At 43.0% G+C, this 24,195-nt stretch overlaps 1 protein-coding gene across 3 annotated transcripts in view; it reads left to right on the top strand.

Annotated features, from left to right (window-relative positions):
- The window catches only part of FZD6 (frizzled class receptor 6), a 48,345-nt gene that overhangs the window by 7,074 nt on the left and 17,076 nt on the right, over positions 1–24,195 (top strand). The gene's annotated exons all lie outside the window — the stretch shown is intronic.

Genomic DNA, 24,195 nt, shown 5'->3' with positions numbered 1-24,195 from the left:
GGATTTAAGGGAGGGGGAAGTTGGGCAGTGGGGTTAAGTGGGTCATAGATGTAATAAGCAATAAATCCAGTGTCTCTATTCAATCCATGATTTTTAGTATCTAGCAAATTTATAAATTTAAGCTCCTAGGCTCATCTTTCAAAAGTGTTGTGCAGGTTTCCTTTGGGGAGGAGAACAGAGGTCATATATAGAGTGATGGCTTTGTGAAGAATGTTCACCCACAGGTGGTTTGGTGTTGTGACAAAAGACAAGCTTAAATTAATAACTTTGCTAGATACTGAACATCATGGACAACAGATACACTGGATTTATTGCTTACTATAGCAATCTGTATAACCCAGTTATGCTTCCCCCCCCCCCCCCCATTTCCCCCTCTCCTTGAATGGTCCATTGAAATGTGTAAACTACTTATGCTAAAACAACATAAGAATGGCCATACTGGGTCAGACAAGTCCATCCAGCCCAGTATCCTAACTTCTGACAGTGTCCAATGCTAGGAGCATCAGAGGGAATGAACAGGACAGGTAATCATCAAGTGATCCATCCAGTCGCCCATTCCCAGCCTCTGGCAAACAGAGGCTAGGGACACAATCACTGCTTATCCTGGCTAGTAGCCATTGATGGACCTATCCTCCATGAATTTATCTAGTTCTTTTTTGAACCCTGTTATAGTCTTCTCTGGCAAAGAGTTCCACAAGTTGGCTGTGCGTTGTGTGAAGAAGTCCTTCCTTTTGTTTTAAACCTGCTGCCTATTAATTTCATTGGGTGACCCCTGGCTCTTGTGTAATGAGGAGCAACTAACACTTCCTTATTTACTTCTCCACACCACTCATGATTTTATAGACCTCTGTCGTATCCCCCCTTAGTCATCTCGTCTAAGCTGAAAAGTCCCAGTTTTATTAATCTCTCCTCATCTGGAAACTGTTTCATACCCCTAATCATTTTTGTTGCCCTTTTCTGTACCTTTTCCAGTTCCAATATAGTCCTTAGGCTCAATATCTGGAAAACTTCCTAGCTGTAAGATTCATTAGATTTTAATAGTTTTATAGAAGGAAATGTAAGGCCATTTCCAAAGTATTTTAAAATTAGATTACAGGATATTTTCTACTGTTTTGTGTGGAGAAAAATCCTGCCCTGTTGAGGAATGGAAAAAATGATCTGATCTTGTATTTTCCATTTCTAAATTCTGAGACAGGTGTTCTTGTGTCTGTTATCTATGCTTACAGTGGAGAAAGAAATGAATCTAGCTACAGCAGCAGGAAAAAAATAAATAGAATTAAAGTCACTGTCAAAGATGTACCAAAAATAGTATCACTTGAATTATTGAAGCAGCAGTAGAAAATAAAATAACACTTCTGTACCAAAAAACACTTCTGTATTTTTCCCCTTCTGTAGATTGAATCAATTTAATTTCTCTATTGACATAATAGATTGTAAAATGAAGCAAACAGTGGAGTTGGGAGAAATAAATCTTTCATAATTAGTTCAACATTAAACAACAGACCCTTGCAACTGGGAAACATTGACACTGTTTTAAGTTACCGGATATCTTCAGCACATGGAGGGTGTTGGTAGGAGAAAAGAAATGCAACGGCTACAAATGCGGAGTGTCAGGAATTCTGTAAGATGACTGGCTCAGAATACTAACACACTGAAATGTGGATAGATATTCTTTTAAAATTTTAAGTGAAAATTATCTGGAAGAAGACAAAGGAGATCATGGACTATAATAGAAAGATTTTGTGGATGGTGGCATGGTATCCTGTACATCTTGTCTTTAAAGAACAATATAGCATAGTGCTCACAAATAATAGTGGCACACCACCCAGGTAAGATGCCTATATAAGTTCTTTAGTGTACTTGTAATTTAAGACATTAATAAGGTGAAGCTTCACCAGAAGGTGAGAAACAGTTTTATATTTATAATTCAGACATACTATCCAAATTATCCTACATGCTTCTAATAAGGCTAGCTTCAAGACTAGACTGCTATTAGTATGGCAAAGTGGTTTGCTTTCTCCAGGAAAGAGTTGTTGGCTGTATCTCCTTAGAATCACCCTGAAAGCTCGGGAGATGAGCAAATATATATATGAGCACCAGCATGAAGGGTAGTTAATTTTTCTCTTTAGTGTAGAGTTTTATAATGTAATTGTGTTTTTCATTTAACAGCAATTCAGGTAGAAGATGGGAAATTGTTTGTTAGGAAGCATTTATTTGCATGATGTTATGGCTATGCTGACTTTTGCTGGCCGTTTAGGTGGTGGTTTCAGGTGTATTTGTTTTAACCATTATACAGAAGTGCATAAGGGATAACTTCTTGTGTACAGTACATAGTGAAGATTAATCCACCAGTTTTGGTATTAGTAGTGGTAAGCATGTCAGTAGGAAAAGTACTATGCCTTTATTTAACCTCAGGTCAGTATGGCTATTCATGTACTTGATGTTAAGCATGTATGTAACAGAGGGAAATAATCCCATAGTTGAGACCCTCCTTCCAGATGTCATGGTATCCTTCCCCATTGAGGATACCTCTGTGCGGGAGGGAACTCCAGTTATTAGGAAGAGACGGGTAGTAGTAACGGCAGATTCAATTATTAAAAACATAAATAGCTAGGTTTGCAACGAACGGGAGAACAGCATGGTGACTTGCCTGCCGGGTGCAAAACTTGCAGATCTCTTGAGACATCTAGACCAGTAGTTCTCAAACTTTTGTACTGGTGGGACCCCTTTCACAAAGCAATTCTGAGTGTGACACCCCCCCGCTCCTTATAAATTAAAAACACTTTTCAATATATTTAACCCCATTAAAATGCTGGATGCAAAGCAGGGTTGGGGTGGGGGCTGACCGCTCATGACCCATGTAATAACGTTGTGACCCCCAAGGGGTCCCAACCCCTAGTTTGAGAACTCCTGATCTAGACAGATTTATGTGTAGTGCTGCAGAGATGGTCATGGTACATGTAGCATGGCAAATTGCTGGTACGATTATGATGGGTCCTACGCTTCCTCCTCTTGGAGGGTGAGGTGGGGTTCAGGGCACAGTTTTCTGCCCTTGAACTAGGGTATTTACTGTCCCACTAGTAACCCAGAGAAGGGTAGTGGAGAGGGAGGGACCACCCTCTATTCGGGGTCCCAGCCCAGGGGCCCTAGGGATAGTGGTAAACAGCTTCAACTAGTGCTTCCTTCCCTTGGGATGCTTCTCTCTCCTGCTCTTCAGCTTGTGGGGCTTCCCCCCTCCCCAAGTCAGGTGTCTCTTTACCTAGGGTCTTTGTCTTCTAGCCAGCCATGGCACTTCTTCAGACTGCTCTCTGCTCCAACTCCTTCCCCTGGCTGATTGAAGCAGGAGGCTTTTATCAGGTGACTAGCTTCAGGTGCTCTAATAGGTTTCTATAGATTAATTAAAAGAACCTGAAGCCATTCTTCCCTCTACAGGGAATAAGGCTTCTCCTCATCCTGGGACTTACATATCTCTCCTATATCACTTTCCTGCTGCCTTCTGGCCATGCTGTATTACAGTATTATTATTACAGTAGGTACCAATGGCATAGGGAAGGATAGGAGAGAGGTCCTGGAGGCCAAATTTAGGTAAGAGATTGAAGTACAGGACCTCTATGGTAGCATTCTCTGAAATTCTTCAAGTTCCATGCACGGGGCCAGTTAGGCAAAACTGCAGGGTCTGAATGCATGGATGAGATGATGGTGAAGGGAGGAGGGGTTTAGATTTTATTAGGAACTGGGGAATCTTTTGGGAAAGGGGGAGCCTATACAGGAAGGATAGGCTCCACCTAAACCAAAATGTAACCAGATTGCTGGCATGTAAAAGCAGTTTTTAAAGTAAGGCCTCTGGGAAAGCTGACAGGTACAGAGGAGTATGTGTTTTGGACTGAGACATCCCTTGGAGGATCTATTCATGGAGATTCTATATGTCCTAGTAAGAAGGAGGACATGGAAGATCATAAAATATGGGTAGGATCTGATGAGATCTGGTTGCCCCTTCTCAAAAAAGATATAATGGAATTGGAAAAGGTACAGAAAAGGGCAACAAAAATGATTAGGGGTGTGGAACAGTTTCTATATAAGGAGAGATTAATAAGACTGGGACTTTTCATCTTAGAAAAGAGATGACTAAGGGGGGATATAATAGAGGTCTATAAAATCATGACCGGTATGCAGAAGGTAAATAAGGAAGTGTTGTTTACTCCTTATAACTCAAGACCTAAGGGTCACAAATGAAATTAATAGGCAGCAGGTTTCAAACAAAAGGAAGGACCTCTTCACACAGCACAGAGTCAACCTGTGGAACTCTGCCACAGGATGTTGTGAAAGCCAAGACTATAACAAGGGTTAAAAAAATAACTAGATATGCTCATGGAGGATAGGTCCATCAATGACTATTAGCCAGGATGGGCAGGGATGCAAAACCTTGCTCTGAAGTGTCCCTGGCCTCTGTTTGCCAGAAGCTGGGAATGGGTGACCTTTAATATTGCAACCTTTAGGTCTGAAATTGAGTGACCAGAGAGATTGAAGTGTTCTCCGACTGGTTTATGAATGTTATAATTCTTGACGTCTGATTTGTGTCCATTTATTCTTTTACGTAGAGACTGTCCAATTTGACCAATGTACATGGCAGAGGGGCATTGCTGGCACATGATAGCATATATCACATTGGTAGATGTGCAGGTGAACGAGCCTCTGATAGTGAGGCTGATGTGATTAGGCCCTATGATGGTGTCCCCTGAATAGATATGTGGACACAGTTGGCAACGGGCTTTGTTGCAAGGTTCCTGGGTTAGTGGTTCTGTTGTGTGGTATGTGGTTGCTGGTGAGTATTTGCTTCAGGTTGGGGAGCTGTCTGTAAGCAAGGACTAGCCTGTCTCCCAAGATTTGTGAGAGTGATGGGTCGTCCTTCAGGATAGGTTGTAGATCGTTGATGATGCATTGGAGAGGTTTTAGTTGGGGGGCTGAAGGTGATGGCTAGTGGCGTTATGCTATTTTTTTTGTTGGGCCTGTCTTGTAGTAGGTGACTTCTGGGTACTCTTCTGGGTACTCTTCTGGCTCTGTCAATTTGTTTCTTCACATCAGCAGGTGGGTATTGTAGTTGTAAGAATGCTTGATAGAGATCTTGTAGGTGTTTGTCTCTGTCTGAGGGGTTGGAGCAAATGCAGTTGTATCGTAGAGCTTGGCTGTAGACGATGGATCGTGTGGTGTGGTCTGGGAGAAAGCTGGAGGCATGTAGGTAGGCATAGCGGTCAGTAGGTTTCCGGTATAGGGTGGTGTTTATGTGACCATCGTTTATTAGCACCATAGTGGCCAGGAAGTGGATCTCTTGTGTGGACTGGTCCAGGCCGAGGTTGATGTTGGGATGGACATTGTTGAAATCATGGTGGAATTCCTCAAGGACTTCTTTTCCATGGGTCCAGATGATGAAAATGTCATCAATGTAGTGCAAGTATAGTAGGGGCATTAGGGGACGAGAGCTGAGGAAGCGTTGTTCTAAATCAGCCATAAAAATGTTGGCATACTGTGGGGCCATGCGGGTACCTATAGCAGTGCTGCTGATTTGAAGGTATACATTGTCCCCAAAATGTGAAATAGTTATGGGTGAGGACAAAGTTCAGCCACCAGGTTTGCCGTGACATTATCGGGGATACTGTTCCTGATGGCTTGTAGTTCATCTTTGTGTGGAATGTGGTGCTTCTAGAACTCGATTTCAGACCTAAAGGTCGCAATATTAAAACAAAAAAACTTCAAAAACAGACTCCAACGAGAGACTGCTGAATTGGAATTAATTTGCAAGCTGGATACAATTAACTTAGGCTTGAATAGAGACTGGGAATGGATGTGTCATTAAACAGAGTAAAACTATTTCCCCATGTTTATTCCCCCCCGCTCCCCCCTCGCTCCTCGGACGTTCCTGTTTACTGCTGGAAATGGCCCACCTTGATTATCACTACAAAAGGTTTTCTCCCCCCCCCTCAACCCCCACTCTCCTGCTGGTAATAGCTCATCTTAAGTGATCACTCTCCTTACAGTGTGTGTAACACCCATTTTTTCATGTTCTGTGTGTATATAAATCTCCTCACTGTATTTTCCACTGAATGCATCCGATGAAGTGAACTGTAGCTCACAAAAGCTTATGCTCAAATAAATTGGTTAGTCTCTAAGGTGCCACTAGTACTCCTTTTCTTTTTGTAAATTAGTTTAGAAATCTTGGTATACTTACCTGTGTTTGTATTTTAAAATGAAGATTGGAATCAGAATGGTGTTTCCTTGCCTTCCTGTTTCTTAGGATTGGGGTGTGTCTAGAATCATAGAAGAAGTTTAATTACTATGTGTGTATGTCTATATAGCAAAAATTCCCAGCCAGTCATGTTAAAATGCAATTTTAGACATGTCTTGTGTGGGAAAATTCTGATCTCACAAACTATTTATTTAAAAATACCCATGTGAAAGATGTGAACAATTTTCCTATAATTGAGACATAAGTAGCACTAGTTTTCTCTCAAGCAAAAACTTTTATGTAACTTTTGTCAAACTTTAAGGACACACACAGGTTCACAAGGGGGGCTTAAACACTTAACTGCCACGTGAGGAACCTAAGTTTAACATTTAGGTGCTATTGGCATTCACAAAATTACTGGTGAGCTGCTGCCTACCCTTGTAAGTGCCTAAGTTTCCACTGTTAAAGTCCCCCAGTTGCCTACGTTTCTGTGCTGGGGCATGCACGCAGCCTAAGTCCTGACAGCACCAAGGAGCTCAGGGCTTAGCTCTCACCTAAGCCCCAGTGAAAGTTCCCCTACCTATCTTGCCTGCAGGGACAGATCTGTTAGCTGTGCTCAAAGTCTGCCTAAGAGCATGCCTAGCAGATCAGGCCCTTTTTACCCAATAACCCAGTAGTTAGAGCAGTCACCCAGGCTTTGGTGTTCAAATCCCCAATTTGCTTGTTTTGGAGAAGGGATTTAAACTCAGGTCTCCCCTGTCCCCATAGGTGAGTGGCCTAACCAATGAGTGTTAAGTGTTCTGGGGTGGGTCTCTCTCATTGAAGCCATTCCACTTTATATAAATAAGTATTCATTGGGCAAGAGAGAGAGTGAGTGACTCTATAGCCTCTGTGGTTAATACACTCTCCTGGGAGACCCAGGTTCCTGTCCCCGCTTCAATGGATATTTAAGTATTTTATACAAAGTGGAACAGCTTCAAAAGGAGAGACACAACTCTTCCCTCCTCACCCACAAGTACCTTATAGCCCAGGGTACTCACCTGGGAGTAGGGGAGACCTGGGTTCAGTTTCCTGCTCCAAATCGGGTAGGCTGGGGAATTGAACAAGGGGTCTCCCACATCTTGAGTGAGTGCTCTAACTACTAGGCTGTTGGGGGCAGGCCTCTTCCTTCCCCTCTGTTTTTTGTTTTGTTTTGTTTTTTTTCTTGAGAAAGGGCTGACTTTGGCGCCTAACTCCATGAATGGGTTAATGCCTGGAATCCTGAATAGAGATAGGCACTAACTCCAGGCCAAAGGCAAGTGCATAATTGCCTTTGAGGGATGGGGCTTAGGCCACACTCCTCTCCTTTAAAAGAAAAGGAGTACTAGTAGCACCTTAGAGACTAACCAATTGGATGCCATTCGCCTTTTCTTTTTGCGAATACAGACTAACATGCCTGCTATTCTGAAACTCTTCTCATTGGCATTTCCTACTGCTTGTTTAGATGGTTCTCAGTTCAATTTGCTGACTTTTGTGAATCCCTTTTTTGGCACCTAGCTTTCCCCATGCATTGTGAGGGAAGCCTGAGCCCCGAACTTGCTGCTGTGAATTCCACTATGTGCGAACCTAAAGATTAGGTGCTGTAACTTTCAGCATTTCAGTGCCCAAGTCCCTCTTTTGAATCTAGCCCCAAATGGATTTTTTGAAGTAAAATAATTCAGTGGCGCACTCTGATGCGGTAACAGTACTTACCACATATTTTAAGTTTTCAAAACCCTATACAAACATTAATTACAGAGAAAATCTACTTAAAGCTGAAGAAAAGACCTGTTTTTGTGTTTCTGTCTGCTATCACTGTAATGTAAACTCTCATCCCAGAAACAGGGCCTTCCTTAGGATTTATGGGGCCCTAAGCAGTATTATTAAACTGGTGCCTCTATGCCCGATGGCATCCTGAGCTTGCAACCCGTTGGCAGGGGGGAGGCAGCAAAGGATAACAAAACACCCAGCCCGCCTCTGTACCCTCTCTTTGAAGAATGGACATGCAGAAGGTACCTAATTAAAAGCACTAAATTTGGGAATAAAAAATGTCAGTCACAGTTTTTTTGATACACCCTGAAGTTTGTAAGACATTTATTTGCAAAAACTTTGTAGTAAGGTTGAATCAGCTGTCTTGCTGAATACAACATTAAATATTATGGAATACATGATGCAGCTCTTCCTTGTTTTACATTTTCTTAATCAGTATTTCTAAATTGATTTTATATTTTAAATGTACTCTTAAGCCTTCTTAAAGTAATCATTCCAGATTACTACATATTTAACTCACTGAAACAGACATTGTAGTAAATCAGTGACAGAGATTTACTGTGTTCATAACAATGTTCATTGCTTTTAGAAAAAGGGAACACTAATTTACTTTGTGTGATCTCCATAACAAGAAACAGGTTTATGAAATTTCACAAACTTTAAAAAATATGGCAAAGAGTCCTGTGGCACCTTATAGGCTAACAGACATATTGGAGCATAAGCTTTTGTGGTTGAATATGAAAGCTTATGGTCCAATATGTCTGTTGGTCTGTGAGGTGCCACAGGACTCTCTGCCGCTTTTACAGATCCAGACTAACATGGCTACCTCTCTGATACTTTTTAAAAAAATGTTTCCAAAGGATTTTATGTCTTACTAAGGTACTGATTTTTCTGGAGGGTTCTCCTAAAACTAGTTCCTCAGATAGTCAGAAGTAAAGAAAGCTGGACAAAGAAAGGGGTGTTGTCCCTTAAAGGGACCTCTTCAATGGGGGGTGGGCGGGAGAAGGGTAAAGGGATGGACAGGAAGACTTTGGATGAAAGTATTTTTTACTATAGTAATTTAAAATGTGTGTTTTAGATAAGGGTAGTCTTTTGAAGAATTTATTTAAACTGTCTGAAGATCCAAGCATTTAAGGCTAAAGATGATTGTGCATCTGAAAATCTATAGAAGGATTTTTTTAGAGATGTGATTTTTATAATCTTCACCAACACATTAATGAAATAGTTTAAAATTTGCTTTAAGAATAAGGTCCTGTAGACTGACATTTTCTGAGTAAATATTACAGTAATGCACAACTGTTTTTGTCAGTAAATTCAGAAACTGACAGTATATACCTGGGGTTTGGCAAATGCCTGTTAAATGGTTTCTTTACCCCTTGAATGGCTCTTTAACAGTTTCAGTGTTGTGCTAATAGGTCTGGCAGGCTGGAATGTTTTTTCACCTTTAACTACTAGATCCTCTCCCGAGGAAGACTCACCAGGCTGCAGCAGCCAGCTGTGGGAGCCTGCAGGAAGGGTCAAACAGGGTTAGGAAAGCCAGGAGGGTGGACACTAAGACCCAGTGGTGCCCCAGATTTGCAGGGGCCCTGCACAGCTGCTTATGTTGCGTGTGCCTAAGGATGGCCCTGCCCAGAAGCACTGGTATTATAGAAAATTACCCTGGATTCAAATGTACAGCAGTTGGTAGATCCTACATAGATGTAAAGACAGCAGTCGTCATACAGTCAGTCTCCAAAATTAAACCAAACCAAAAATGTTTTCCCATTGTTCTTTTCAGCTGTATCTCTAGTTGTGTAATTTTATATATTCAGATTAGTCATCCAACAGGGGCATCCTGTATAGTTTTCACTCTGGTCAGTGCACTTGCGAAACTAAGAATTCAGTTTTAGGCCCCAAACTTGCAAACTGGTCCTTACTGATGCAGAGACCCTCTTGCAGGATAGGGGCCTATGTTAGTCTATAGAAGGTAGCTAAACTGCAACATAAGTTTAGTGAGTTGCAAAAATTTTTGTTAGGAGCCATGTGTGCAGTGTATATTTGCATCTTGAAATCCAGAAGTTGTGAATTTTAAGTTGTCAAACAAAAGGAACTGTGCACCAAAGCTTCTCAAAACAGATAATGGTTTTGCTTTCTCAAACCTCCAAATTTATTTTCTGTCATTCCCTTGTCCAATCATAAACAATTCACTTAGGGCAGGATGTTTGCTGCTTTGAGAGCCTTCTATTGCCATTTCAAAAGAAGGTGTCAGTCTTAGTGTACCTCAATCATTATTTGATGTAAGTAGACCTCTGCTCCATAGGTGAGCAGTGTATAGTCAGGTCTCTGTGGATATGTCTGCACAGCATTTTGGAGTGAGTCTCCCAGTCCTGGTTGACAGATGTGGGTTAGCAGGGTTTGCACTAGCACTGTAAAAATACTTGTATAGATAGCGCTTTGAAGTTGCGGCTTCGGCTGGAATCTGGGCTCTGAAGCCCACCCACCTCCCTAAGCTTCAGAGCTCAAGATCCAGCCCAAGCCGCAACTTCAAAGCGCTATCTATACAAGTATTTTTACAGTGCTTGTGCGAACCCTACTAGCCTGAATCTGTTGACCCATGCTAGGAGGCTTGCTGTGTAGACATACTCTGTAAGATCTGTACATATTTTGCTAATTAGTGAACACCAAGTTTCCTTATTATTAAGTAGGCCATCATGCTGGGGTGTTACATCTTCCAAATAGGTTGGTCCCTGTTAGTGCTTCATTTCCTGAAAGTTGATTGGTAAGACCTTTTTACTTACCCTTACTTAAGCAGTGCTGCTGAATTAGAAAGATGTACTTTTAGGTTAGATAATATTCTTTCATTTAAGGGAACAGAGCATGAGAAATTTTTCGTTATCATTCTGCTAAAGTAGCCATTTGTTTTGATCTAAATTAACTCTGAAACCTAACACTGAAAACTTCTGTGCCAACTTTAAGTATTTCATGAATTTTAGAAAAATTGATTTTGTCCCTCATCTCTCTGATCAGCAATGGAAATTGTCTTCAGCGTAACTTGATTGCCAGCTCTCTAATTGGATTCTTTTAAAGTTACTTCACAGTTTGGGTAAAATTAACGAGCTTTCTGGAGATATATAGTTATTAAAATCCTATACTTTTATCAAGACCAGTTAGGTTATTCTCTTTGTATGAAACAAAATAAGAGTCAAATAATCTTTGTTATGCAAATTGCATTGTGGCTGTGAGATGCTTTGTGTGTATTCTTTCTAGATTGATCAGAGTTTTTGTAGACTTGTAGCTAACCCAGCCAGTTTTACTTTGTGACATGACAGACTCTTAATTAACCTAAGGTCCATGTTCTCTCATGAATTTTTTTCTACAGAGGGTCGGAAATTCCTTGAATTTCAACTCTTGTGATTTCTGGTAGTCTTTGTTGTGTGGGTCGAGGACAGGTTACAGAGATAAATGCTGAACTTGATCGGTGATGGGATTCAGCCTCCTAAACCAGAGGATCTTCCAGATTATATATGGGGTTCAGTACTACTTCCCACCAATGCCTGATTTTTTTTCCCCCCTCCGTCCCCCTGCACCTGTTCATACCCTTTCCTCATCTGGGCAGCAGTGAAGGTGGGGTTATTAGTGTTCAGTTTTGTTAGGGTGTGTGTGTGACAAGTAGGCCCCTTGGTAAAAGGTCCCATGTTCTTTTCAAACAACTCTTGTCTCAAACCTGACAAACTCACTATGCCATACCTCTTGTAGGGGATTTACCTGTGAAGGGTAACGTACGGTATCTGTTGAAAACTCATAACTTACCAAGACTCGTAATCATTACAAGATGTATGTAAGTATATTAAAGGTATGCTTTATGGACTTGGAGTAAAAGTTAGTCACCTGGGGATAATATATCTTGGTGATGGCCCATTCAAGCAGGACTAAGTTGTCATTCCTCCTTGGTTAGCGTCCTCTCAATTTTCTAGCTTTGCTCCATCCCACGACTGTCAATGGAAAACCATCAGACAGAGCTGCAAATAAATGAAACCACTTTCAGACAAAAAAGGAACATTGATTTCCAGCTCTCTAATTGGATTCTTGCCCTGCCTATGAATAAAGACAAGACTGTTTTAGTTAACAAGATGGGGAGAGGCACTCTCTATCCATTCACTGAGGAAATATCTTATGGTGTGGGGGTATTTTCATAATAATTTTGAATCTTGGTTCCTGTGAAGCCAGCAAGCTCTATAACAGACTGAACTTTGAGGTAAAATCTACTTTATTAGATAGGAAAGGAAACTTTTAATAATATAGGTCCTAGTTCGCATTTTGTTGTTTTGTGTTGTGTTATTAGAATTTGTTTCCATCACTCTCTTGTTTCTAGCTGAATCTCTGTTCTTTCTTAAATAAACCTTCATTTATTTTATTACAAGTGCTGTGTGTTATGTAGGAGTGGTGATTTAAGGTAAAACTAGTAAACTGGGGTACACTGCTCCTTTGGGGGCAGAAAACCTGGGATTTATGTGAGTAATCAGTCTCGGGCTGGATATCACAGGGAAATGCTTCAAAGGAACTCAGGGCTGAGGTGCATCTATTGTTAGGCACCTAGGCGAAGATAGGGTTGGCATAGCCCAGAGAAGAGTGCTTGAGTGGCTAACAGCCACCACGGGCAAGGCTACTTCTTGCTAGAGGCCAGCGGTAACAAGGTGACAGTCAGTTCTGGGAACTCCAAGGACCGTGGCAGGTGGAGTAGAGTATATCACGGTGTGCAGCTGTTCCTCAGTTCCTCTACCTGCTACCTCAGAATTCCAGGGAAGGGCCAGCCCCACATAACTCTGCTGGATAAGCTTTCATTGAATACTAATGAGCATGTCTGTGTGTGTGTGTGGTGGGGGGCAGAAGGGAAACATACTGGTGAAGCCAGAGCTCCTCTTTTCCCCAAGCCTCATCCTGTGCTATCCCACCAGCATATACCTCTCTACTCACAGAGGCAGATGGAAGATTAATGCCTCTTCAGTATATTTGGACTGTAAGGTTAACTACTACTACTTCTGTAAGACCCCGCAAGTGAGATTTCTTTGTATACCAGCAATCCAGTATATCAGATATTTAAAAAATAAGTGTGTGCCACATAGCAAAATAAATTCAGAAATTCAATTATTAGAGTCCTGTGAAATTCTTTTTATTTTCTATAATTTTTTTGTTTCTCTTGAATTTAGTGTTAGAATATAAGAATGGTCAGACCACTGGTCCATCTAGCTCAGTATCCTGGCGTCTGACAGTCGTCAGTGCCAGATGCTTCAGGGGAAATGAACAGAACAAGGTAACTTTGAGTTATCCAACTCCATTATCCAGTCTTAGCTTCTGGTAGTTGGAGGTTTAGGGACACCCAGAGCATGGGGTTGCATCCTGACCATTTTGGCTTTTTCAGGTGCTTTGTTCCCATCCTGCCTGGAATTCTGACTAATGAAAGATGGGGAATTGAATGGAATTGTTAACACTCATAGCTACAGTAAAGATAGAGCAAGGGCTCTCAAATTGGGGGTCGGGACCCCTCAGGGGGTCACGAGGTTATTACATGAGGGGGTCGCAAGCTGTCAGCCTCTACCCCAAACCGTGCTTTGCCTCCAGCATTTATAATAGTGTTTAAATATATTAAAAAATGATTTTAATTTATAGGGGGGTTCACACTCAGAGGCTTGCTTTGTGAAAGGGGTCACCAGCACAAAAGTTTGAGAACCAGTGTGATAGAGTTTATAGGTAGGGTTGCCAGACGTCTGGTTTTCGACTGGAATGCCCAGTCGAAAAGGGACCCTGGTGGCAGTGTGCGGAGTCTCCCTGACCACCCGTGTGCCATAGGGCTGCAGGAACCTGGGAGCCACTTCCTGGGAGCCACAGAAAGCACGGCTGGGACCTTGAACCCTGTCCTGTACCCCAATCTCCTGCCCCAGCCTGGAGTCCCCTCCCACACCCAAACTCCCTCCAAAACCCCCCAACACCCTGACCTAGCCCTGAGCCCCCTCCTGCACCTCAAATCCCTCATCCCCAGCCCAGAGCCCTCTCCTGCACCCTGAACCCCTCATTTCTGGCCCCACCTGGAGCCCACACCCACCAGCCCAGAGCCCATACCTGCCCCACACCCTTGCCCCAACCCAGAACCCTCTCCTGCACCCCAAACCACTCCTTGCTGGCCCCACCCCAGAGCCTGCACCCCCAGTCAGAGCCCTCACCCTTCTCATGCACCCCAACACCCTGCCACAGCACAGTGAAAGTGAGTGAGGATGGGGGAGAGTGAGTGACTGAGAGAAGGGGGGGTATGGAGCAAGCAGTGGCTGGCCTCAGAAAAGGGGCGGGACTTCAGGGAAGGAGTGTTCATTTTGTGCAATTAGAAAGTTGGCAACCCTAGTCATAAGTTACAGGACCAAAAGGGACCACTATAATAATGCTGTCTGACCTCCTATTTAACACAAGCCACAGCATTTCTCTGAATTAACTCTTGTTTGAACTAGTGCATCTATTTTACATTTTGAGACTGTCCAGATAGTTTTTAATCCATTTAATGTGTCATGATCATTTGTATCATTCTAATTTTTAATCAGAAAGTTGTACTGGACCAACTCAAATGCCTTACAGAAGTCTATTATTATTTATTAGTATGACTACAGCACGTAGGAGACCCTGTCAGGGATCAGGACCCATTGTGCTAGGCGCTGTACAGACAGCGAACAAAAAGTCCCTGACCCAAAGAACTTACAATGTAAGTATAAGATCAGAGACAACAGATGGATACAGACAGACCAACAGGAAAATACAAGGAAACAATGGGTAGGTCTACACTTTGAGCTGGGGCTGTGATTCCCAGCTTGAGTGTTACCCAGGATTTTTCAGAATCCACAGCTGTGGCAACTTAACTGTTTCACTCCTGGTAGTGTCAGGAATAAATCAGTGGGAACACAGCAATTCCGTCTGATAGAGTATGCTTTTTTGCATTCATCTTTTATCTAATACTGCAGTTTATTAGATTTAATACACACAGACATAAACAATAGGTTTAGAACATTCCAAATATTTACCTAAAATTTGGAACAATATTGAGTAATTAATAGCAGGTTCGTAGTGGCCAGTTGCTCACCTGCTGGGGAGAAAAGGTGTCAGGAAAAATGTCTCTTAAGATGGCTTCAGAGGACTGCTCCAAAGTACACTGCATTAGCTAGTCTTTTATAACTAACCTCTACAAAACACATAGGTCATAGTGACCCCTACTAAATCAGCACTTTTCCTAACTTTCAATAAACTACTTATCAACAAACATCCCTAACAATGTTAATCATCATAAACTTCTGTATCAAAGGCACCCAAATCCAAGATTTTCATCCACCAAGGTTTTCAGTCTCAGTTGATTCTTCCTTTTCCCTCCTCCCATTCTGATTAGCAGAAACTGCCAGTTAGTTTTGACCTTGCTTCTAAAAGCCTGCTTTCAAATTAACCCTTTACTGTGTGGTGGTCTATTTATTAGTTCATGGTGGCTGAATACACATAATATGGTTGCAGTTAGCTTGATCAAATCCTGGGGTGCGATAGAGAAGAGGGAGCTAGTGGACTGATGCAAAGAGAGGGTTCAAGGCATGGTCAAAGCTATGGGCAGAAAAATAATCTTTGCAACAATATTCTGAATGGATCTCAGCGGGGCCAGATTGCATTTGTCAGGGCCAGAGAAAATATTGTGGTAATCAAGATGCGAGATGATGGCTGGGCAAGAGTTCTGGCTGTGTGGGTGGATAGGAAAAATTGTATGTTAGAGAGTACATCAACACTGTTGCCTTTATCAACCAAACTTGTAACCTCATGGAAAAAAAAGATACCAGGTTAGTTTGACAGGATCTGTTTTCCGTAAACGCATATTCCGTGACTTTGTAGAAGTCATGGAGGTCCTGGAGTTGCAGCAGCCAGTGTGACTTCTGCGGTTGCAGCAGCCGTCTGTGCCAGCCCCAGGGGCTGCCGGAGCAGCTGCAGTCCTGGGTGTGGCCCTGGAGCAGCTGTCCTGGAGTGGTGACGCGGCCGTGAGGCCAAAAATTTTGCCCGCTCCTGTAATAGATTAACGTGCATGGACGAGGAATCAGGGAGTTTCTCTGCCATTGACTCACTGTAGAGCCTTGGACAAGTCACACAGCTCAATCCAACCCCCATTGACCTCAGTGGGAGTTAGATAGAGCTGCTAATCTCTGGGGCCTGATTCTGATCTTCTTTACATCAAATCTGGGGTAAGTCCATTGAAGCAGTGATCTGATATTAGATTCAAGTCTGCTGTGTTTGTTAAATTGGGGGAAATTACATTTTTCTACCTTTACCGAGGTGTTGTGAGGATTCATGGTTTGTATAGCACCATAAGCACCCAAAAACTGATTATTGCCTGGTCTTCTGAGAAAAATGTATTCATTACTTAAATACAATTGGCTGAAGGAGTCTCAGTCCTTGTTGGCATACTAGGAGTTAAAGCAGACCACAAAAATTATTTGAGTTTTTAGATTCTGAGGATAAATTTTAGTTCTAGAGTGATGCCTACTGAAAGATATTTGTGTTTGCTGCTGGGGCTATAAACTATTTTACATAAAGAGTGCCTTTCAGATGAGATCTCCTTTGCTCCAAGCAAGAGAAACACTGGTGAACTAAAGTCAATAATATCAGTAATGTAGATTTGAATTTATGGTTACAATGCAATGTGTTTATACAAATTCAAGTACAAACTCCTTTGATGCTTCCAAAAGTGAAATGTAAAGAATTCTACAAAGTAACGTTCTGAGATATGCTTGCTCAATTTTAAATATGGTATAGGTTATAAATATTCTCAGACCATGTTGTATTTATATTTTGGAGCAAGGGCATATTTTTGACATGATAGTAAAGGAGTTACAATGTTTTCACTTTAAGTCACAAGATTTATATCCTGCTCATCAGGGAGGGCTAGATCCACAAAGGGGACTTCAATTCAGTGTTGCAATGCCTAACTTTTAGGTGCCTTGCTGTCCTAGTGGAATCTACAGCCCTGGGTTAAGCACGGAGGCTACCTATACAATGTAGAGTCAGAGGTAGGCACCTAAGAATGGGATTCACAAAAGCCAGGACTCTGAATGGGGAGCTGCCTAGGCTAGCCAATAGGAAATGCTGAGTAGAGAGGTGAGATCTAACCAGGGCCGACCCTAGACCATTACAGGCGAGAAGCGTTTTTGGTGCACCCCTCCATTTGTTAAACTTCAGAATACCTTATTTTTTATTGCATTTATAGCCCATTTCATGACTTTGATACGTGATTTGCCTGCATGATTTATCCCTGTCATAGAAGGCCATGAATTTGCACACTAGGATCTGTAAATCTGTATTTATTCATGCCAGATATAAGCAAAGGAAAAAAAACCCATTTCCTCTAAGCCAGTGGTTCTCAACTGATTACACATTGTGGGCCGCATATGTTACCTGGGTCACAGGGGCTGGGTGGCAGGACAGCAGCAGCAGCCCCACCCCTTGCTGCGTGGGGCAGCCGGCTGCCCGCCAGGATGCTGTGGGGCCGGCCAGTTGCCCTGGACCCCACCACACTGCTGCCCCAGATCCCAGTCCTCATGCGGCTGCCTGGACCTCGTGGGGATGGCTGGCTGCCCTGGACCCCGCAGCAGCACTTTGAAGTGTGAGTGTGGTCGTGCGTGAGCGCTGGGTGAGAGCTCTCCCAGTGCTCCTGGTAATCCACCTCCACTCTCCAGCGCACGGAGTCTGTCTACACTAGTGTTTTAAAGCTCTCAGACTTGTGCTCAGACAGGTGATTTTTTCAGACCCCTGAGCCAGCAAGTTAGAGTGCTATAAAATTCTATGAGAATTGCTTCATCATGCTGTTGCTGAATCAATCAGCAGATGGCACATTCCTGATGGCTCCCTGCTGCTAGATGTTATCTTGTTCTTTGGTTCTCCCATTCTTGAGGTTGTTGGGTGGATTCCAGTCTGCCCTCCGGGGGGTCCTCTGGTTATTTCCACTTGACGCCTTCTTCAGCCGATGGACACTGGATTCTTAGGCTGGTGCATCCCTGATCATTCACTTATTATCCACACCAAGCATCCATCCACATACATCCTCGATCTCTATTTTAATCACAATTGTTAATACAACAAAAGGGCGGGAAGTCTCTGGGTGCTGTTTTTGTTGTTACAGAGTATTGCTTTGAGTCTCTCTCTGTGTGAATAGCTGTTACAAAGAATTGCTTTGAGAACAGACTTTGTCTTAGAATGTACTAACACAATTAGCAGCTTGCAAGTTTCACACATAGAGGGAGAGAAACAGTACCAAAAACCAAGATACCTCTTAATTAATAATACCCTGGAATTTAAACTATGGGGAATCAAACTCATTTGTGATTTTAATACAGCACTTCTTTAATATGATCCAACACTGGTCCGTCGCAATGTCTCAGAGAATCTAAAAATATAGTAAGTCAGGTGCTAATGTTTTTGTCCAGACTCAGGAGATCATTCCCTCTGACTAGCCCAAAAAATTTCACTCCCACTGCTGAGAGAGTTTAGGACGTTTGAATTTATGGGAAGCAGAGGAATTCATCTGTCTTGCCAGTGCTGTGCTTGGAGAGAACAAAATCATGGGAATGGTCTACAGAAACAGTTGAGCCCCATGACATGGCTCAGGACAACCATGTCTTGAAGCGATTAACTCTCATTTCCAGTGGACTTTTGATTGGTTTTATATTTCCTTCCCCACAAACAGGCCTACAGGAGGAGAATACTTCTCCTTAACTCTTGGTGAGCTTTTGTTTTAATGGTCTTCCAGAAAATGCAGACTGCTTATTTTCTGTAATAGCCAAATTGGAAAGGTTCTAACTGGAGGGATCTACAGTAACTCATCACTTAGTCATCCCGGTTAACATTGTTTCGTTGTTACGTTGCTAATCAATTGGAGAACATGGTCGTTTAAAGTTGTGCAATGCTCCCTTATAATGTCGTCTTGCAGCTGCCTGCTTTGTTCACTGCTTGCAGGAAGAGCAGCCCGTTGGAGCTAGCTGGTGGGGGCTTGGCACCAGGGTGGACCGGCAGCCCCCCTATCGGCTCCCCATTCCCCATAGTTCCCTGTGTAGCAGCCGCCCAGCAGGCTATCAATTGCCGGCAGTTCAGCTTTCCCTCTCCCCACTGCCATGTGCTGCTCCTGCCTCTGCCTTGGAGCTGCTCCTGGGAGCCTCCTGCTTCCTGTATGTGGCGGGGGGAGGAGAGGGGAGAGGAGGGCTAGTGGCAGGGTGTCCCCCTGCTCCTGCACCCCACTTATCCCATTTTCTATGGAGCAGGGGGGACACACAACAGGGCTCAGGACAGAGGGAGCTTCGTGGCAGTAGCTGCCATCTCAGCTTGCTGATCTACTTAAAAAGGCAGTGTACTTAGAGTGGGGTTAGCGTAAAGGAGCAATGCGCATCTGTCTCTCTCACACACATGGTGTGTGTCTCTGTTTCTGTCTGCCATGCTGTCTCCTGTCCCTCCGTTCGTGCTGCCTTGTAGAGTGTGACGCTACATTAACAACAATGGGTTAACCCTTGAGGGCTCAGCCAATTGCTAGTTCATCATTTAGCAGTAAGGCATTCCCTGGGAAATATCCCACCCTCTGACTCCACCACCTCAACCAAGCTTCACAATCATCATCACTGTGTACCAGTATTAAATTTTGTTTAAAACTTGTACTCTGTGAGAGTGTGTGTGTGTGTGTGTGTGTGTGTGTGTAATAATTTATCTGCAAAAAATTGGGTTTTTGACAAAATGAAAGGCTTTATGGAAAGTGTCTGCTTTCAATAGGAAAAATTAGGGTACATCTTCACTACCTTCCGGCTCGGCGGGTAGTGATCAATCTATTGGGGATCGATTTATCACATCTAGATGAGACGCGATAAATCGATTCCCCGAATTGATGCCTGTACTCCACCTTGGCAGGAGGAGTACCGCTGTTGACTCGCCACCGTGAGGACGGCCAGGTAACTCGAACTAAGGTACTTCAACTTCAGCTATGTGAATAGCGTAGCAGAAGTTGCGTATCTTAGTTCAAACCCCTGCACACCCCCCCCCAGTGTAGCCCAGGCCTTTGACTCTTTGCTGAAAACCCAAAAGTTTTCAGTTTGCAGCCAAAAAATGAAAACTTTCAGTTTCTGTTTTTTCAATGAAATGTCAAAATTTTGACCAATTATTTTTTTCCACTTTTTTTGTTGAAATTTTCTGTGGGGGAAAAAATCTCCCACTAGCTTTAATAGTGGCACCTAGAGGTCCTAATGTAAACCCCATTGTGTTTGGCACTGTACAAATAGGAAATACCATGTATAAGTAAAGAGAGAGCCCCTACTCTAAAAATTCTACAAGCTAGGTTAATGACAAGATGTGACTGGTGGAGGAAACAGAAAACTTGGGGGTGGAAAGGATGAAGGATGTGGTAAAAATAACATTTTTACATAAACTAGCTATATGACCAATGTAGAATATGTATTAATTTCACATATTCCTAAAGTTTTACCTGTCAGTTGAAGCTTTCACTCTGCCTTATCCAAAGAGAGACCTTCTTTTACATCTCTAATAGCCTTACCTACACAAGTTGAATTTTTGAGCTCTATATTTTTATGGAATGGTATAATACTCTTTCATTAGGAAATACAGTAAATATTTCAATAGAACCACTTCAAAAGTGAATTCAGTTTCCATAGGAGCCAGCTAGTAGTAGTTCCATTATTTTTAGGGTTGCCAGGCGTCTGGTTTTTGACTGGAACGCCCGGTCGAAAAGGGACCCTGGCAGCTCTGGTCAGCACTGCTGACTGGGCCATTAAAAGTCCAGTTGGTGGTGCAGTGGGGCCCTGTGGCTAAGGCAGGCTCCTTGCCTGCCCTAGCTCCATGTGGCTCCCAGAAGTGGCCACCAGATCCCTGCAGCCCTTGATGCATGAGCAGCCAGGGAGGTGCTGTGTGCTGCCCCACTCCCAAGGATGGGTCTGCAGCTCCCATTGGCTGGGAACCGCAACCAATGGGAGCTGCGAAGGCGGCATCTGCGGGCACCAGGGCAGCGTGCGGAGCCTCCCCCATGAGTCATGGGGCCGGAGGAGCCTGGTGGCTGCTTCCTCAGAACCATGATAAGCACCGCCAGGACCCTGCCCTCCAAACCCTCTCCTGCACCCCAACCCTCTGCCCCAGCCCGGAGTCCCCTCCTGCACCCAAACTCCCTCCCAGAGCCTGCCCCCCCGCAACACCCAAACCCCTGTCCCAGCGCGGAGCCCTCTCCCACACCCTGAACCCCCCATTTCTGGCTCCACCCAGAGTGCACACCCTAAGCCCATACCCACCCTGCACCCTACCCTCTGCCCCATTCCAGAGCCCTCTCCCACACCCCAAATTCCTCATCCCTGGCCCAACCCCAGAGCCCGCACCCCCAGCTGGAGCATTCACCTCCCTCTCGTACCCCAACCCCCAGCCCAAGCCCAGTGAAAGTAGGTGAGGTTGGGGGGAAAGCAAACGATGGAGGAAAGGGGATGGAGTGAGTGGGGATGGGGCCTCGGGTTTTTGGTTTTGTGCCATTAAAAAGTTGGCAGCGCTAATTACTTTATGTCCTTATGCAATAAAGAAATGAGCCAGGGTAAACTGAACATTAGGACTAGATCTGTATGGGAAATGATTTTTCTCCGTCCCTTGCATTGGGACAAAATCGAGACCTTTTGACGTTTTTGACGAAATTAAGAGAAACCCAAGAAAATCCAATAGCCTGGTGATTAGGGTACTCCACTAGGATGTGGGAGACACTGATCTGGAGCAGTGACTTGAACCTGGGTCTCCAGCATTCCACCAGGCTATTGGATATTCTGGGGTCTTTTGCTTGCTGCACATTATCCCAGAGTTGTGCCTGCCTCCTCAGCAGAAAGTACTCAAGTCTTAGGGTTCCAACAGAAGACAATTGCAAAGACAGCTGGTCAAGTGCACATACTTTCATAAAGCATTACTTTCTGTAATGGAATCTGCAGATGAAGTGCACAGCCACAATGTTCCATGGCGTAGTGCCAACTTAACATATTTTTGATTTTTTTCATGAGGGGCTTTTCTGTTTTAGCTTCCCCATCCCAAACACACATCTAAACTTTATTACTTATGTACCATGAAGATTGTTGGACATGTAATTTTGTGAGGGGAAAAAACGTAGTAGTTTGTCAATTTATTTTCTCTTAAATAGCATGTCCACGAATCCCACTCTCCCTCGGGATCTTTACTGTTGAAGGTTAAAGCATCTTGGATTGAAAAACAGCTTGTTTATGTTTCCATTCTAGAGTCAAAAATTGACTTCTCCCTCTCCCAATCACTGACTGACAGCTTTAGAATTGTTTCTAGTTGCCAGAAGGTATAATAAGGATTGGGAGACATATCCATTAATTGGAAAGAAATAGCTAGGTAACCATTTTTCCTTTGTCCACATTTGCTTATACCATACATTCTGCTCCACTGTGAGAACTCCTCATATTCTTCCTATTTATCTACAGATTTTCATATGGGTCATATATTATTTCAACTTTCCTGCTATACATATTTGACTACTAGTTGGAGACATAACTTAGGACAGATATTACCTGAATCTTGGAGGGTGTGGTGTGTGTGTTTTTTTTTTTTTTCCACTAATCCAAAAAGAGACTTCATAGAATATCAGGGTTGGAAGGGACCCCAGAAGGTCATCTAGTCCAACCCCCTGCTCGAAGCAGGACCAATTCCCAGTTAAATCATCCCAGCCAGGGCTTTGTCAAGCCTGACCTTAAAAACCTCTAAGGAAGGAGATTCTACCACCTCCCTAGGTAACGCATTCCAGTGTTTCACCACCCTCTTAGTGAAAAAGTTTTTCCTAATATCCAATCTAAACCTCCCCCACTGCAACTTGTTTAATCAAGTAGCTGTCCTAGTCTAGGTATATCATTCGGAATATATTGTCAATATAATGGCAAATGGGCTCTCAAAAGTTAGCAGTAACTAGTGGATGGGACTGCAGTCTGTTAAGCTAAACCATGTTTTTACCTAGTAATCAATTTGGTATACCATAAATAACAAGTTATTTTTTCCTCTAGTAGGCCCATCTGCCTGAAAACAGTGCATTAAGCTATTACTAAAGTTGTATTTAATTTTATGCTAGCAGTTGCCAGGTAAAAGTGGTTACCAGTAATTCAGTGTCTGTCTTTTTGTAGTGAAGATATAAACTAGGAATACTTTGACAGAGGAACGCTGGCCTGTTTTTGAGTTTTGGAATATCTTATACAGAAAATCAATAATGTTCCTTAATTACACTAATCATAACAATCCTTAGACATTCATATCTCATGGTGATGAATGTGATGTATCTTGGCCAAGATTTTTAAGTAAATGGGAGCTGCTAGGTTGTAAATGCTAGGTGTTTAAGTAAATGCTGGGCTGCTAGGTTGTCAGCAGTTCTTAAAACCAGGCCACTTATTTAGGTGCCTAACTATTAAATTAGGATCCTAACATTAGGCACCCATTTTTGAAAATCTTAGTCTTAGAAAAAACTTGTAGGTGTATAGTGTATAGTACTATCCTCATTTCACAGATGGGGAAATTGAATTAGAGAGGTTGGCCCTGGGCTAAGATATCAGAGCAGAGTTACGGTTAGCAATGTTAATAGAACTCAGAAGTCCTTCATTCCAGTCATTCAGATCACTACTTACAATCCTTTTTTATAACTGTCAAACAAGTAGCCTTTTTTCATAATATCTTTTCAAATCCACATGAAAGTAAAATGTGAACCATAGTGATTAAAATTATTTGCAGTATTGTTGGAGCCGTGTTGGTTCCAGGATATGGGAGAGACCAAGTAGGTGAGGTAATATATTTTATTAGACCAACTTCTGTTGGTGGAAGGGATAAGCTTTCAAGCTACACTAGCTCTTCTTCAGGTCTGGAAAAGGTAACCAGAGTGTCTGAGCTAAAATACAAGATGGGACTGATTGTTAAACACAAGGGGCTCACACATTCTGTAGGAGACCACCTACAATGAAGTGGACAATTAAGGGTTAGCAGGCTGTAGGGCAGGAGTAGTCAATAGGTGGACTGCGGGACAAATCCAGACTGCCAAAGGCTTTTAACTGGACTGTGCAACGCTGGGGGGCCATGGGCAGTTAATGCGGGGTGTGTGTGTGTGGGTAGAGGAGTGATTGGCCATGTGCTTGAGC

Source organism: Caretta caretta, chromosome 2 (assembly GCF_965140235.1).
Source record: "Caretta caretta isolate rCarCar2 chromosome 2, rCarCar1.hap1, whole genome shotgun sequence".
In the NCBI taxonomy this organism is placed as follows: Eukaryota; Metazoa; Chordata; order Testudines; family Cheloniidae; genus Caretta; species Caretta caretta.
This window is presented reverse-complemented; position numbering and strand designations above follow the sequence as displayed.